Source organism: Tenrec ecaudatus, chromosome 13, assembly GCF_050624435.1.
Source record: "Tenrec ecaudatus isolate mTenEca1 chromosome 13, mTenEca1.hap1, whole genome shotgun sequence".
In the NCBI taxonomy this organism is placed as follows: domain Eukaryota; kingdom Metazoa; phylum Chordata; class Mammalia; order Afrosoricida; family Tenrecidae; genus Tenrec; species Tenrec ecaudatus.
In genome coordinates this window covers 91,749,254-91,763,009 of record NC_134542.1, presented here as the reverse complement: position 1 = coordinate 91,763,009, position 13,756 = coordinate 91,749,254, and the positions used below count along the sequence as shown (strand labels likewise).

At 47.2% G+C, this 13,756-nt stretch overlaps 3 pseudogenes; 1 reads left to right on the top strand and 2 right to left on the bottom strand.

Moving 5' to 3' along the window:
- Positions 1 to 2,047: 2,047 nt before the first annotated feature.
- On the bottom strand, positions 2,048 to 3,253 carry LOC142424029 (zinc finger protein 106-like; annotated as a pseudogene).
- Positions 3,254 to 3,273: 20 nt separating this feature from the next.
- Positions 3,274 to 4,610, bottom strand: LOC142424028 (zinc finger protein 106-like; annotated as a pseudogene).
- Positions 4,611 to 10,298: 5,688 nt separating this feature from the next.
- LOC142424532 (nucleolar protein 56 pseudogene) lies at positions 10,299 to 12,111 on the top strand (annotated as a pseudogene).
- Positions 12,112 to 13,756: the final 1,645 nt, after the last annotated feature.

Below are 13,756 nucleotides of genomic sequence, written 5' to 3'. Positions count from 1 at the left end.
TAATAGTTAGAAAAAAATCAATATAATCCTAGTACAGCCAGAACTTAAATTCAATTTTTAAAACAGTCCAATTCAATCCTTATCCAAACTGTCCCATCCATATGCAACATGGCCTTAGGCCTCTGGCTGCATCAAGCTTTTGGCCAGGCCTTCTGTCAGCCATTTTGACCTTCTGTCAGCCATTTTGACCTCCTGTCAGCTATTTTGACCTGTCAGCCATTTTGACTAAGCAGCATGGTCTCAGAGAAGATGTTCAAGGGGTGATTTTACCCCCTTGAGCTCAAAGTTTACACTATCACATTCATTTTCACCATTTCAGACAGAAATAACCAAAGACAACAACCAAAGAAAAGAATCAAAACTTTAACTTCCCATATTCTTTCCAGAAAACAATGGAGTAAATAGTGGGCCAATCTGAATAGCCAAAAGAGACAAAATAAGGCAGAGATCCGACAAGCATCCACTCTTTGTCTTCATGATTTGTTTCTCTCACACCCCACCCCCAAGATACTGTAAGTCTTAGGATTGGTTTACCAGAGAAACCAATCCAGTGACACTCATATATATGTAAGAAAGCGTGGTATGTCAAGAAGTAATTGTATATCAGGAAAATATCCCAGCCCAGTCCAACTCAAATCTATATGTCTGATTCCAGTTCCTAAGCCCCTCTTTATGATACAAAATGCAGGAAGATCACAGACCAGTGGGTGAACAATCTTGTGGATCCAATGGCAGTGGAAGCACCACAGGGATCACACAGGTCTCAGCGTGGCTCTTCAACAGGTAGGTGAAGGTACAGAGAGGGGCGAGGTTCCCAGGATCCCCCGTATGAGGAGGTTATGCCCACAAGGAGGCATCATCAAGCAGTGACCTGATTGACAGGCTAGACTCCACCCCTACGCTTCAAGTTGACACAAAGTTATGTAACTAGCACAGGGGAAATCCTACTCTCTTCTATAGGGACACAGTAGGTCAGAGTCGACTTAACAGCAGTGGGTTGTTCACATAGTTCTTTACTTTAGTCCTTTGTCAGATGTGTGATTTGCATATATTTCCCCCTACTCTTCAGTGTGTTTTAAAAACCCCACTAACAGTGTTGTTTTTTTGTCTTTCGTAATGTCCATTTTATTCATTTTTCTTTTTATAGATCCTGCTTTTAGTGTCAAGTCATATGATTTTTTTGCCTGGTTCTAGCTCATGGAGATTTTCTTACTTTTTTTCCCCTAGAAGTTTTATGGATTTATGTTTTAAATTTAAGTCAGTTATCTATTTTTAGTTAATTTTTGTAGTGTGTGAGGCTACGGTTGAAGCTCTGGTTTCCTTTAATTTTTTTTTTCCTTAGAATACCCAATTATTCCAATACCGTTTATTGAAAAGGCTGTCTTTCCACCACTGAATTGTTTTTGTGCCTTTGTAAAAATCCTTTTGGGCCCATTGTGTGGATCTGTGTCTTTTCCTATTCTGGTCCATTGAGCTATTGGTCTATCCTTCTGACAATACCATGCAGTCTTGATTACTGGAGCTACAGAGTAAGTTTTAAATTGGATGGGCTGATTCCTCCCATTTTATTCTTCTTTTTCAAAATTGATTTAGCTATTGTAGTTTCTTTGCATTTCCATATAAATCTTACAATACTCTTGTCTATAGCTACAAAAACCATTGCTGAGCTATTTAATAGAACTTGCGCTAACATCTGTGTGTCAATTTGGAGGAAGTTGAGTCTATTGAGTCTCCATCGCAGGAGCACAATGTGACTCCAATTCAATCTTCTCTGATTTCTATTAGCATGTTGTAGTTTTCAGCCCATGACTCTTTCAACAAACCAGTGTTTTGTTAGATTAAACCTTGCACATTTAATTTTTAAGTAACTATAAATGATGCTATATTTTAAACTTTGTTGTCTACATACAAATTGCTCATACATAAACACACACCTGAGTTTTGTATTTTTTAAACTGAGTTTTATTTATTTCACATGTACATCATGTATACAAATTGCCCTAGTAGCACCATCAGAGAAAAAAGCGCACATGCTATTAGTTTGAGGTCATTTCTTGGGCACACTGCCAGCAGACCCCGGTGACACAGCCCTCACACTCTCTTCACGTTCAGGAGACATGGCCTCTTGCTTAATCTGAACTGATGAGTCCGGAGCAGGGATACTGCCAGGGGCTTGGCAAGCAGGTGTGGATGATGGAGACACATGGGACGATGGTGGAGGGCCCAGGAACACTGAGAAAAGGGGCGTCGGCAGCAGTGTGGCATCAGCAGATGTTTGCGATCTACTGTTCCTTTGTTCTCGGGAAAGGCTACAGGGAACCTGATCGGGATGCTCAGAAGGGTCGTACGCTTCTTGCAATCCCTGTAGGCTTTGTATTCTGTGGGTCCTCAGGCCTCTCATCACCATATTTACCTGTTGTTTGAGCATCAGGAGCCGCTGGACTTTGACATACGCTGTCTGCAGGGCTGCCCGAGCTTGCAAACCATCGTTATCCATGGACTGCAAAGATTTGCTCAGTCCTTCCTCCCTCAGAGAAATATTCCACAGCTGGTCAACCCGAGAACGTCCTTTCTTCCCTTTCATTTTTCTTCGCTTCTTTTTTTCTCTCAGGACTTGGGAGTTCAGGAGATGATCCATCTCCTGTGGCTCTGCGCTTCCTTCTGATTCTCTGGCCGTTGTTTTGTTCAGTGTCCGACGTGCAGCTGCTGTCTGTGGCTGCGTCCGCCAAACTGGAGTTTGCAAGACCTAAAGAAGCATTTGCTGAGTTGCCTTCTCTGTTGCTCTCTTGGGCATTCTGATGTTCTGAAGGGGGTGCAGCACTCTCCGGCTGCTTAGGCCTTTTCCCAAAGGCATCAACGGTACTATTGTATAGTGAGAGGGTAATTGTGCACTCTGACGCCTTCGGGTAGTCACGTCTTCGGTCATTTCACCTCTTCCTAGGGAAGCAGCCAGAGGGTTGTTTCCTGTTTCAAGGCCTGGGTCGCTTTCTGACCCTGGGTAGCCCTCAGTGAGGTACTAGCTAAAAACCATCTGTGGGGGCTCGTTTTCTCTGCCTGCATGGTCCTCGCTGAAGAAGCTGTACGCAGGGGCCCTGTCCATGGTCACGCTGCTTTCTGACAGGCTCCGTTTCCTTGTCAACCCCGGTGGCGAGGGGATGGAGATACCTTCCCACTGGAACCCTTCTAGATTGGACAGGTCAGGCTCCCCATCCAGATCCAAGGCCTCCTGCTCATTCTGCACCAAGGGCACCATTTCCTGCCAAACCTGGGTAAGCCTTTGCCCAGTTCTTGCTGTTTCTTGGTTACTCGTTGAATGACCTGTTCCCAGTTGACATTTCTCCGGGATGCATTCAGGATCTGCCTGAGGGTGGGCTTGAGGCCAGATTCCTTCTCCATCTTGCTGATGTTGCGAATGCGGGGAGCACTGTTGAGTTTTGGCTCCGGAAGGTGTACTCCAGTCTTACTCTTCAAACTGAGGTGCCGGGTTCGATCTCGCTGGAGAGAGGCGGGAAAGCCCAGTTTACTGAGTTCGGGCAGGAGAGGGCCGGAAGGCTGCCCGATATCACTTTTTTGAAGCTCTGCATCCAAGCTGGTGCCTTCAAAGCCTTCGGGTTCATAAGAGACATGACACCTAGCAGGGCCCTCAACCTCTGCATCCATCCTCCAGAGAGGTCTTTAGGTCAAGCAGTAAGCTGGGGTGGGGACAGCCTGCAGGTGCCATTTGTAACTCAGATTCTTTCTTGGGAACTGTGGAATGACATGGGGAGCTAGATAATTTTCTGGAGGTTTTCAGGGTCTGGCAGCCCCCTCTTTCTCATCAGCAGGATGCATGCTGCAGGATGAAACTTCCGGAGTGGCAGAGCCCAGGGTTCCGACTTTGGTTTCGGGCTTTTCAGTGTTGGAATTCACTCCATCACTTTCATCTTCTAAGGTGCGGGCCTGAAACTCAATCTTCAAAGATCCTTTTTCAGACTCCTCTACATTTCAACTCGTCTTTGTACAGCGTCTGGTGCTTTTAGAAGCAGTAAGTGGTGGTTTTTGCACGGACTCACGACACTGTGGCGTTTTGTAATGGATCGCTTACACGTTCACCACTCTGCCTTTGCGCACCAAGTACACTCTTACGCCCTTTGAATGCACAGTGCAGTTTGGACATGTATGAACGATGCTGGTCTTCTAACCCGGGCTTGTTCAAGGGCTTTGCGTGCTCTTCGGGAAGCAGAAAATTAGTCTGGGTGCATTTTGAGGGATCCTTTGGTTCTTGTTTGTGAGGAACTGATTTCATGCCTGGAAGTGGATGGTGTACAGATCTCAATGGTGGCATCTTACTGATTTTTCTGTGATGGGGCAATCTCGGGTCACCTCATAAGAAGTTGTGCAGTCGGAAGAGGCTTTGTGATGAAAAGATTGCGTCTGTGTCTCAGTTTGTGTTTTCAGCAGGGGACAATCACTTGCTCCATCAGTTTGGGGCTCTCGCGCTCCTGCAGTTGTCGCTTGTTCGCCTTCTCTGCCTTACTGCCAGTGTGGCCTTTCAGCCGCGACTGCGCACCCACAGTCTCCTGGGAAGGGTAAGGTCCAGCGACGGGTCTGTTCCTGCACTCCACTGCCATGCTTTCCACCAGTCCTGGGAGCCATGCTATCTGCTTGTTTAGGGCTGGACTTTCCAGAGGCTCCAAATTGAAGTAAAATAAAGCTTCTGAAGAAAAATGATCATTTGCAGATCCTTCAGGAGAAGGATATGTGGCAACTGTACCAACGTTGCCATTTTCTGGCCGTGGACAGTTATTTCTCTCTTGGTTGTATTTGTTTGATTTATTAGATTTCTTGTTCCGTACTGTCGGCATGTCTTCCATTGGACAGTTAGGATTTCTGTTTCTGCCTGGTTGAAATTTGTCTCCGGAGCCATTGTGATTCCAACTATTTGTACCACGTGCACTGGATTTCCAGTTTCCGTTACCGCTACTCATCAGCCAACTGGAAAAGCCACCTGCCCCTTCAGAATGCCGACGGGAATTCCTTCCTGTACCGTTATGATGCCAATCGACTGTCCCACTACTTGAATGCCAACCGCCTCCTGAATTCCATGATTGTGAAACCACGCTGAGGTGCCTCCTCCAACACCCTTATGCCACCCGGAACATCCTCTTTGTCCACCACCATTCTCAAAGAATATGGAAAGTGATTTTTTCTAGGATTATTAAAGCCATCTTTATCCCATTTCCGATCCCTCGGGGGCGGTGCCCCATGGTGCCACGCTGGCTGACTGGGACTCTCTCGTTCTTGGTATGGGAATCGGTCTTCCCGTCTCCTTGGGGGTCGTCTATCTTCAGGGTGTTTTTCTTGGCTCTTCCTGGAAGCTTCGTCTTGCTGTATTTCTTTTTGTGTGTGTGTGTTTTAAAACATTTTTAATATTCTAAACTCTACAAATAAATTTTTGTAAATTTAGATCTATGATCATATAACTACATGCCAAGTGTGACAATAAATGAATTGGTTTTCATTAGAAACTATTGAAATTAGCTTCTATGTATTAGATACATTAGTATATTTTAGATAGACACATAAATTGGCTTCGAGGTTTGATTTATTTTACATTCTTTTTTTTCCTTTTCTTTTTTTACATTCTATTAGGGACTCATACAACTCTTATCACAATCCATACATATACATACATCAATTGTATAAAGCACATCCGCACATTCCCTGCCCCAATCATTCTCAAAGCATTTGCTCTCCACTTAAGCCCTTTGCATCAGGTCCTCTTTTTTTCCCCCTCCCTCCCCGCTGCCCCCTCCCTCATGAGCCCTTGGTAATTTATACATTGTTATTTTGTCATATCTTACCCTATCCTGAGTCTCCCTCCCCTCCCCCCTTCTCTGCCGTCCCTCTCCCAGAGAGGAGGTCACATGTGGATCCTTGTAATCAGTTCCCCCTTTCCAACCCACTCACCCTCCCCTCTCCCAGCCTTGCCCCTCACACCCCTGGTCCTGAAGGTATCATCCACCCTGAATTCTCTGTGCCTCCAGCCCCCATATGCACCAGTGTACAGCCTCTGCTCTATCCAGCCCTGCAAGGTGGAATTCGGATCATGGTAGTTGAGGGGAGGAAGCTGTATTTGTTTTTTTTCTTTGCTTTATTAATTGGACCAGTTCCTTGTCGAAGTAATCTTCCTCTTCCTCTCCCTTTCCATCGTCTTCTCTTTCCTGAGCATCCACATTATCTTTGTGCAACTGCCCAGAAATGTGCATTGCATATGCAGGGAGACCCACTTCTGCGACCCCGCACACTCGGCACTCATGACTACTGCCCCTTCTTTGAGCTGTGCACAATGTGGGACAATATGTCTTTTCGTTCTCGGACCATAGTGACCAGATCTGAAGCACAGAGGATCCCTCTCTCTCCATCACGCTGCCGCAGAGGCCCGGCGAGGGAGCTCCATGAGCCCCTGGGGGCGCCCCCAACTTAGTTTTGGGTCTGGTGGCCCGCCCCGGACCACTCCCTGAGCGGCCGCCAGCGCGCAAGTGCAAACCACTGAGTCGCACTCTATTTTATTTATGTTTTCCTTTGCAGTTCGCCTTCTCAATAATGTCTGAGCTTCGAATTTTTGTCTTGTAGCCTATGACCGTACTTATTAGTTCTTTACGTTTTTAAAATAGATTCTTTGGTTATTTTTATTATTTATATAAACAAATGTGTCATTTGCAATTAGGTATCATTTTATTTGCCACATATTATTCATTCATTCCTCATTATTGTTCCTTATTCTTATTTTGCCCTGGTACACTGAGTAGAGCTTCCAGCTGAGTTGAATATGGATGATGAAGAGGGTCCATTCTCCTCTTGTTCCCAATCTTAGGGGACTGCCTAGAGCCATTTCCCATTAAGTGTGATATTATCTAGAAGACCCGATGGCATACTGGGTTATACATTGGGCTGCTACCCGCACAGGCAGCAGTTTGAATCCACTAGCCGTCCCAAGGGAGAAAGACGCGGCTTTCTAGACCCGTAAAGATTTACCGTCTCAGAAACCCACTGGGGCAACTAGTCCTGCTGTGAGTCGGAACTGGCTTGCTGGCAGTGAGTGTGAGTTTTATAATGTCATATTTTCTGTAGGTATTTTTCCCCAGGGGGTACTTGTTTATTTGTCGATGCCCATTAGCAAGGGTAACACCCCCCCCCCACACCCCCTCCCCGACTTGAACTCCTCTTTTGGAGAGTTCTTAATAATGAAAGAGAAAGATGGGGCTTTTCACTCCTGTAAACAGTTACAATCTTGGGAATTCCCAGGCCGGTTCTGTGCTGGTTTGTACTACAGAGTCGCTACGAGTCGGCACTGACTCGATGGCAGTGAATGTTTGCTGAGTTTCGTGAAATGTATTTTTCTGCATCAATTAGTATCATCAGGCCATTTTTCTTCCTTAGCTCATTAATGTGATGGGTCATAATGATTTAATTCTAGTGTTGAACAAGTTATAGCCCACCCTGATGTTCCTCAGAAGCAAGGCCTGGCAATCTACTCCTCCCCAAAACTCCCCCCACAAAACAACCCCCCCAAGCCATTGAAAACCCTATGGAGCACAGTTCTGTGACACAGTTGGGGTTACCTTGAGTCAGGATCATTCCACAGCCGCTATTAGGGTGGGGCTAGAGAGGGGGAAAGCAGTAAGAGTTGTGAAATTGTCACCCCTGTATTGTTGTGAGAATTGCACAGGGGCTTGTAAGGGAGAAAGACGGGGAGTTCTAATTCCATAGTTTCGGAAACCCACAGGGGCGGTTCTACCGTGTTCTACGGGGTCGCTGTGAGTTGGAATCGACTCGATGGCAGTGAGTTTGGGTTCGGTACTATTGGAATAACTAACGGTTTTCCTCACATCCAGGCTTGTTCTTCGCACATCTACCTTATACCCAACACTGGCTACATGTGAGAACCTCCTGGGAGTATTTAAAAACTAGCAGTGCTCTAGTGTTCACCCAAGACACACTAAATGCTCATCTCTTTTGGGGCGGCGCTGAGCACTGGTATTCAGTAAAAGCTCCTCGGGTGAGTCTGACACACAGTGGGGTCAAGATCCATTGCTGTAGACAATTTACTCCTGTTGGTTAAGCACTAACAGCCCGAGCCAGGTACTGGGTAGGCATGGGTAAGGAAAGGCCGGAGGGCAAGCACTTTGCTTTTTCTGTGACTGTGCACCACACAGATTTAATAAGGGGTCTTATACCAGGCCTTTAGTGAATATCCGTTCATTGACTGTTTGAATCACAGATTAGGAGAAGCAGCCTGGGATATGAGATGGGAAAGAGTGAGAGGCTGAAGGTTGCCTAGTGGGAAGCAGGAGATGTCACACAGAAATGCTCAGCCTTGGTCTTTGGCCCCGCCTTTTTTGTGCTCTGGGTGTACTTAACATACTCCACACTCACACACGTGTTTTTCTGTTTTATGTCTTCTCTTGGCACGATTAAAACTATACATATTTATTCGTTAAAACCGCAACCCTCCTGTGCTAGTTACATAATCTCATGTCAGCTTGAAGGTGTAAGAGTGCAGGGATGGGCTAGGATAGTTTTTTTTTGTGCCAGCATGTCTCTCGTAGGAACATGTGGATGGAGGTTAGCCTGTCAATCAGGCCACAGCTTGATTGGAGGGCAGCCAAGCCTGGAGGTGGGCCACTCTCTCTCTCTGCTTCACCTTCCTATTGATGAGCCACTTTGAGCCATGCTGATGTCGGACTGAGCCCTGGAGATGCATCCACCACCATTGGATCTACAAGACTTTGCATCCACCAGCCTGGGACCTTCCTGAGTTCTGCCTCATTGTGGCTGCGTGAGTCTGAAAAGGGATTTATGGACTTGTATCTGACTTATTGAGTAGTATCAGACTTAAAGACTTGATCTGGACTGGGCTGGAATGTTTGCTTGATATAGAATTACTTCTTGATATAAAGCTCTTTCTTACACATACATGAATGTCCCTGGACTTGTTTCTCTAGTCAACTTGGCCTAACACACCTCCTTTAAAAAAATTAATAAGCTTCTTATTATAAAATGAAAAACTGACTCAAAATCTCACTGCCAGCCAGTTTTGCTTCATAGGGATCCTACTGACTGTAAACCAATAGGCTCAACTTTCCTTGTGCCCGGACCCGTTAATACAGTTCCTCATGCTATGGTGACCCCCCCAACCATAACATTATTTTCATTGCTAATTAATAACTGTGATTTTGCTACCGTTGTAAATTGGCTGACCCCTGTGAAAGGGTTGTTTGACCCCCAAAGGGGTTGTGACCCACAGGTTGAGAACCACTGCTGGAAACCTTTATGACCTCAGGAAGCCTCAGTTCTCTCATGAAAACCACAAGACTACTTAACCAAATTTTGGCAATTTCATTTGATAATTTCAGAAGTTAGTGTCCTGGAATTGCAAAATGATGTTTTCTCAAATTACCCTACCTTCACCCTCCAAAGATGGCACTCTAAGAAGGTTTTAGACTTAAATCTCTCTATCAGGTCACATCTTTTTTGAGGAGCGTAAAGACAGTCATCATGGGAAACAGTAAATAGCACCCAGAGTCGAATTGTTTCTTAAATTTCAATTATAACTAATTAAAGCTAAGATGTGAACAGCTGCTCAAGAATATTTGACAGCTGTCTTGGAGTCATCCCTACGTTTGAGATTACGTGTAAAGGCCATGTTTGAGGAACATTGACTCCAGCTGCCACCAAGTCAGCTACGTGTAAAGACCATGTTTGAGAAACCTTGACTCCAACTGCCACCGAGTCAGCCAATGACTCCTGGAGACGCCATGCACCTCAGAATGTATCACTCCACAGCCCTTGTTGTGACATGGTTTATATTGGTTGACTTTTGGAAGTAGAACTAGAAATAAGCATAGTCTGCCCTGGTCCGAAGCTCTGCGGACACCTGTTCGGCATCATAGCAGTATACATGCTTCCACAGACAGACGGATGGTCACTAGGCAGGAGAGTCATTGTTTAGGAATGGAACCCACGTGTCCCACATCAGTCATTCGCTATGTCATGGAGTCACTCACTGACACACTCATTCAGCCACTGTCATTGAGTTGTTTTCTACTCCTAGAAAACACTAAGGACAGCATAGAACTGCCCCTGAGTGTTTCTGAGACCCTGACTCTTCACGGGACTAAAAAGCCTCGTCTTTTTCCTAAGGGTCAGCTGGTAGTTCTGAACCGCTGACCCTGTGGTTAGCAGCCCAATTCATAACTTGCCACACTACTAGGGCTCCTTGATGCCTTACATAAAAACAAAACAAGCATTGGGAACCGGGCTCCGGACAAGCGCCATGGTGCTGCTGCACGTGCTCTTCGAGCACGTGGTCGGCTACGCGCTGCTGGCGCTGAAGGAGGTGGAGGAGATCAGCCTGCTGCTGCCGCAAGTGGAGGAGTGTGTGCTCAGTCTGGGCAAATTCCACAACATCGTTCGATTAGTGGCCTTTTCTCCCTTTGCCTCTTCCCAAGTGGCCTTGGAAAATGCCAATGCAGTGTCTGAAGGTGTTGTCCATGAGGATCGCCGCCTGCTCTTGTAGACACACTTGCCGTCCAAAAAGAAGAAAGTACTCTTGGGAGTTGGGGACCCCAAGATTGGTGCTGCCATACAGGAGGAGTTAGAGTACAGTTGCCAGACTGGAGGGGTGATAGCCGAGATCCTCCGAGGGATTCGCCTGCATTTCCATAATCTGGTGAAGGGTCTGACTGACCTGTCTGCTTCCAAAGCCCAACTGGGCCTGGGACACAGTTACTCCCGAGCCAAAGTGAAGTTTAACGTGAACCGAGTGGATAATATGATCATCCAGTCCATTAGCCTCCTGGACCAGCTGGATAAAGACATCAACACATTCTCCATGCGTGTCAGGGAGTGGTACGGCTACCACTTTCCGGAGCTGGTGAAGATTGTCAACGACAATGCCGCCTGGCCCAGTTCATTGGCAACCGCAAAGAGCTGAACGAAGAAAAGCTGGAGGAGCTTGAGGAGCTGACGATGGATGGGGCCAAGGCAAAGGCTATCCTAGACGCCTCACGGTCCTCCATGGGCATGGACATCTCTGCCATCGACTTGATAAACATTGAGACCTTCTCCAGCCGAGTGGTGTCTCTGTCAGAATACCGCCAGAGCTTACACACTTACCTGCGTTCCAAGATGAGCCAAGTAGCCCCCAGCTTATCTGCCTTAATTGGGGAAGCGGTAGGGGCTCGTCTCATAGCGCATGCTGGCAGCCTCACCAACCTGGCCAAGTATCCAGCATCCACCGTGCAGATCCTTGGGGCTGAAAAGGCCCTGTTCAGAGCCCTGAAGACTAGGGGAAACACCCCTAAATACGGACTCATTTTCCACTCCACCTTCATTGGCCGCGCAGCTGCCAAGAACAAAGACCGCATCTCCCGATACCTGGCCAACAAGTGCAGCATCGCCTCGCGGATCGACTGCTTCTCTGAGGTGCCCACGAGTGTATTTGGGGAAAAGCTTCGCGAGCAAGTCGAGGAGCGACTCTCCTTCTACGAGACCGGGGAGGTCCCCCGGAAGAACCTGGCCGTGATGAAGGAGGCAATGGTGCAGGCGGAGGAGGCCGCTGAGGAGATGACTAGAAAGCTGGAGAAGCGGGAGAAGAAACGCTTGAAAAAGGAAAAGAAGCGACTGGCTGCCCTTGCCCTTGCGTCTCAGGACAACAGCAGTGCTCCTGAGGAGTGTGAGGTCCCTGAGCAGGAGACCAACGGGGAAAGGCCCAAAAAGAAGAAAAAGCAGAGGGCCCAGGAGGCTCCGCAGGAAAATGGATTTGAAGACCCAGCTCCCTCTGCTCTCCCCAAACCCAAGAAGAAGAGATCGAAGGAGGAGCTGGTCAGCAGTGACCCAGAAGGGACGCCTCTCCCCAAGAGGAAGAAACTGAAACCTCTCCCCAGAAAGGAGCCTGCACGTGACCCTCAGGAGGCAGCAAATGGCGGGAGCATCCCAAAGAAAAAGAAGCAGCTCCCTGCGAAGGGGGAGCCCGCCAGCAGTGGACCCGAGGAGGCGGCTGCTAGCAGCAAGAGCAACAGCACTAAGAAAAAGAAAAAAATTTAAAAACCAGCCCAGGAAGATTAAAATGGACATTCCCTCTCAATAAACGACTCGACAACAGTTGATCCGGAAAAAAACCCAAAAAAAAACAACTCCCCCCCACACTCATTGCCATTGAGTCAATACTGACTCCTAGTGACCCTATAGGATAGAGTAGAACTGTTGCTTTGAGTTTCCAGACTGTAACTCTTTGTGGGTGTCGGAAGCCCCATCTTTCTCCCTTGGTGGGGACTGGCGGTTTCAAACCGCTAATTTTGCCATTAGCAGCCCGATCTGTAACCACTATGCCACAAGAGCCGGAATTGTGAGTGGTTATTTTATGGCTTATATTAAAAAATGAAAAGCCAACCTGAAAGTGAGCAAAGAAGGAATTCTGTGGGATTGTGTGTCCCAGATGCTCCCTGTCGGTTCCTTCAGCCAGGGAGACCACAACACATAGCCCATCTAGCTTCCTCGGAGTGGTCCCCAGGCTCCTCAGTCCTGCAAAGAGAGCTCTTCCAATAAGTGATAAGGAAATGCCTGGTAGCGCTGCCATCGAATGCAGCTTTGAGAGATGGAGCAGAACCATTCCTTCACTATGCATTCTAAGATGCTGCTTTTTTTTCCTTTTCATACCTTCAGCCCTTCTTTTTCCTTTTCTTTTTTTAAAATTTAATAAATCATTTTATTGGGGCTCATACAACTCTTATCACAATCCATGCATACATCAATTGAGTAAAGCACCCTTATACATTCGTTGCCCTCGTCATTCTCAAAACTTGCCTTCCACTTGGGTTCCTGGAATCAGCTCAGTTTCATTTTTTTCCTTCTCCCTCCCCCTCCCTCCCCCACCCCCCCTTCCCCCAAGAACCCTTAATAGTTTATAAATTATTATTTTATCTTAATCTTATACTGCCCCGTGTCTCCCCTCATCTGCCTTCCCATTGCCCATCTCCCAGAGAGGAGGTTACACATAGATCCCCAAGACCGGTTCTCCCTTTCTACACCCCCTTCCCTCCCGGTGTCGCCACTCTCACCGCTGGTGAGGGGTTCATCCGTCCTGGATTCCCTGTGTTTCCAGATCCCTACTGCACCGCTGTACATCCTCTGGCTAACCAGGTCCGCAAGGTAGAATTGGGATCATGATAATTGGGGGGGGTGGGGGGTGGGAGGAAGGATTCAAGAACTAGAGGAAGGTTTTGAGTTTCATTGTTGCTACACTGCACCCTGAGTGACTCATCTCCTCCCCACTACCCCTCTGCAAGGGATGTCCAGCTGTCTACAGATGGGCATTGGGTCCCCATCACGCACTCCCCCTCATTCACGGTGATATGATTTTTCCCCCTGCCTTTGTTGCTTGAAACCTGGTCCCCTCTGCCCTTCATGATCACACATGTTGGTGTGCTGCTTCCATGTGGGCTTCGTTGTCTAAGCTGCTTCTGTATACCGTTCCTGGTGTTAGAACGGAGAGCCCAGGAACAAATAAGGTTGGACTTTTCCCTTAGAGAAGCTTGGAATGTGGTGACAAAAGTGGACTCATTCACCAGCGGCTGCAGGTGACTGCAGGGGATAGCAATCATGACTGGCTGGCCAAATCTGGCCTCCTGTTTTTGTGTGGCTCATGCACTGTGAATGGATTGCATAAGGCACAGAGGAGGCAGGGTTGGGTGTCAGGTCAGGCAGCACTGTC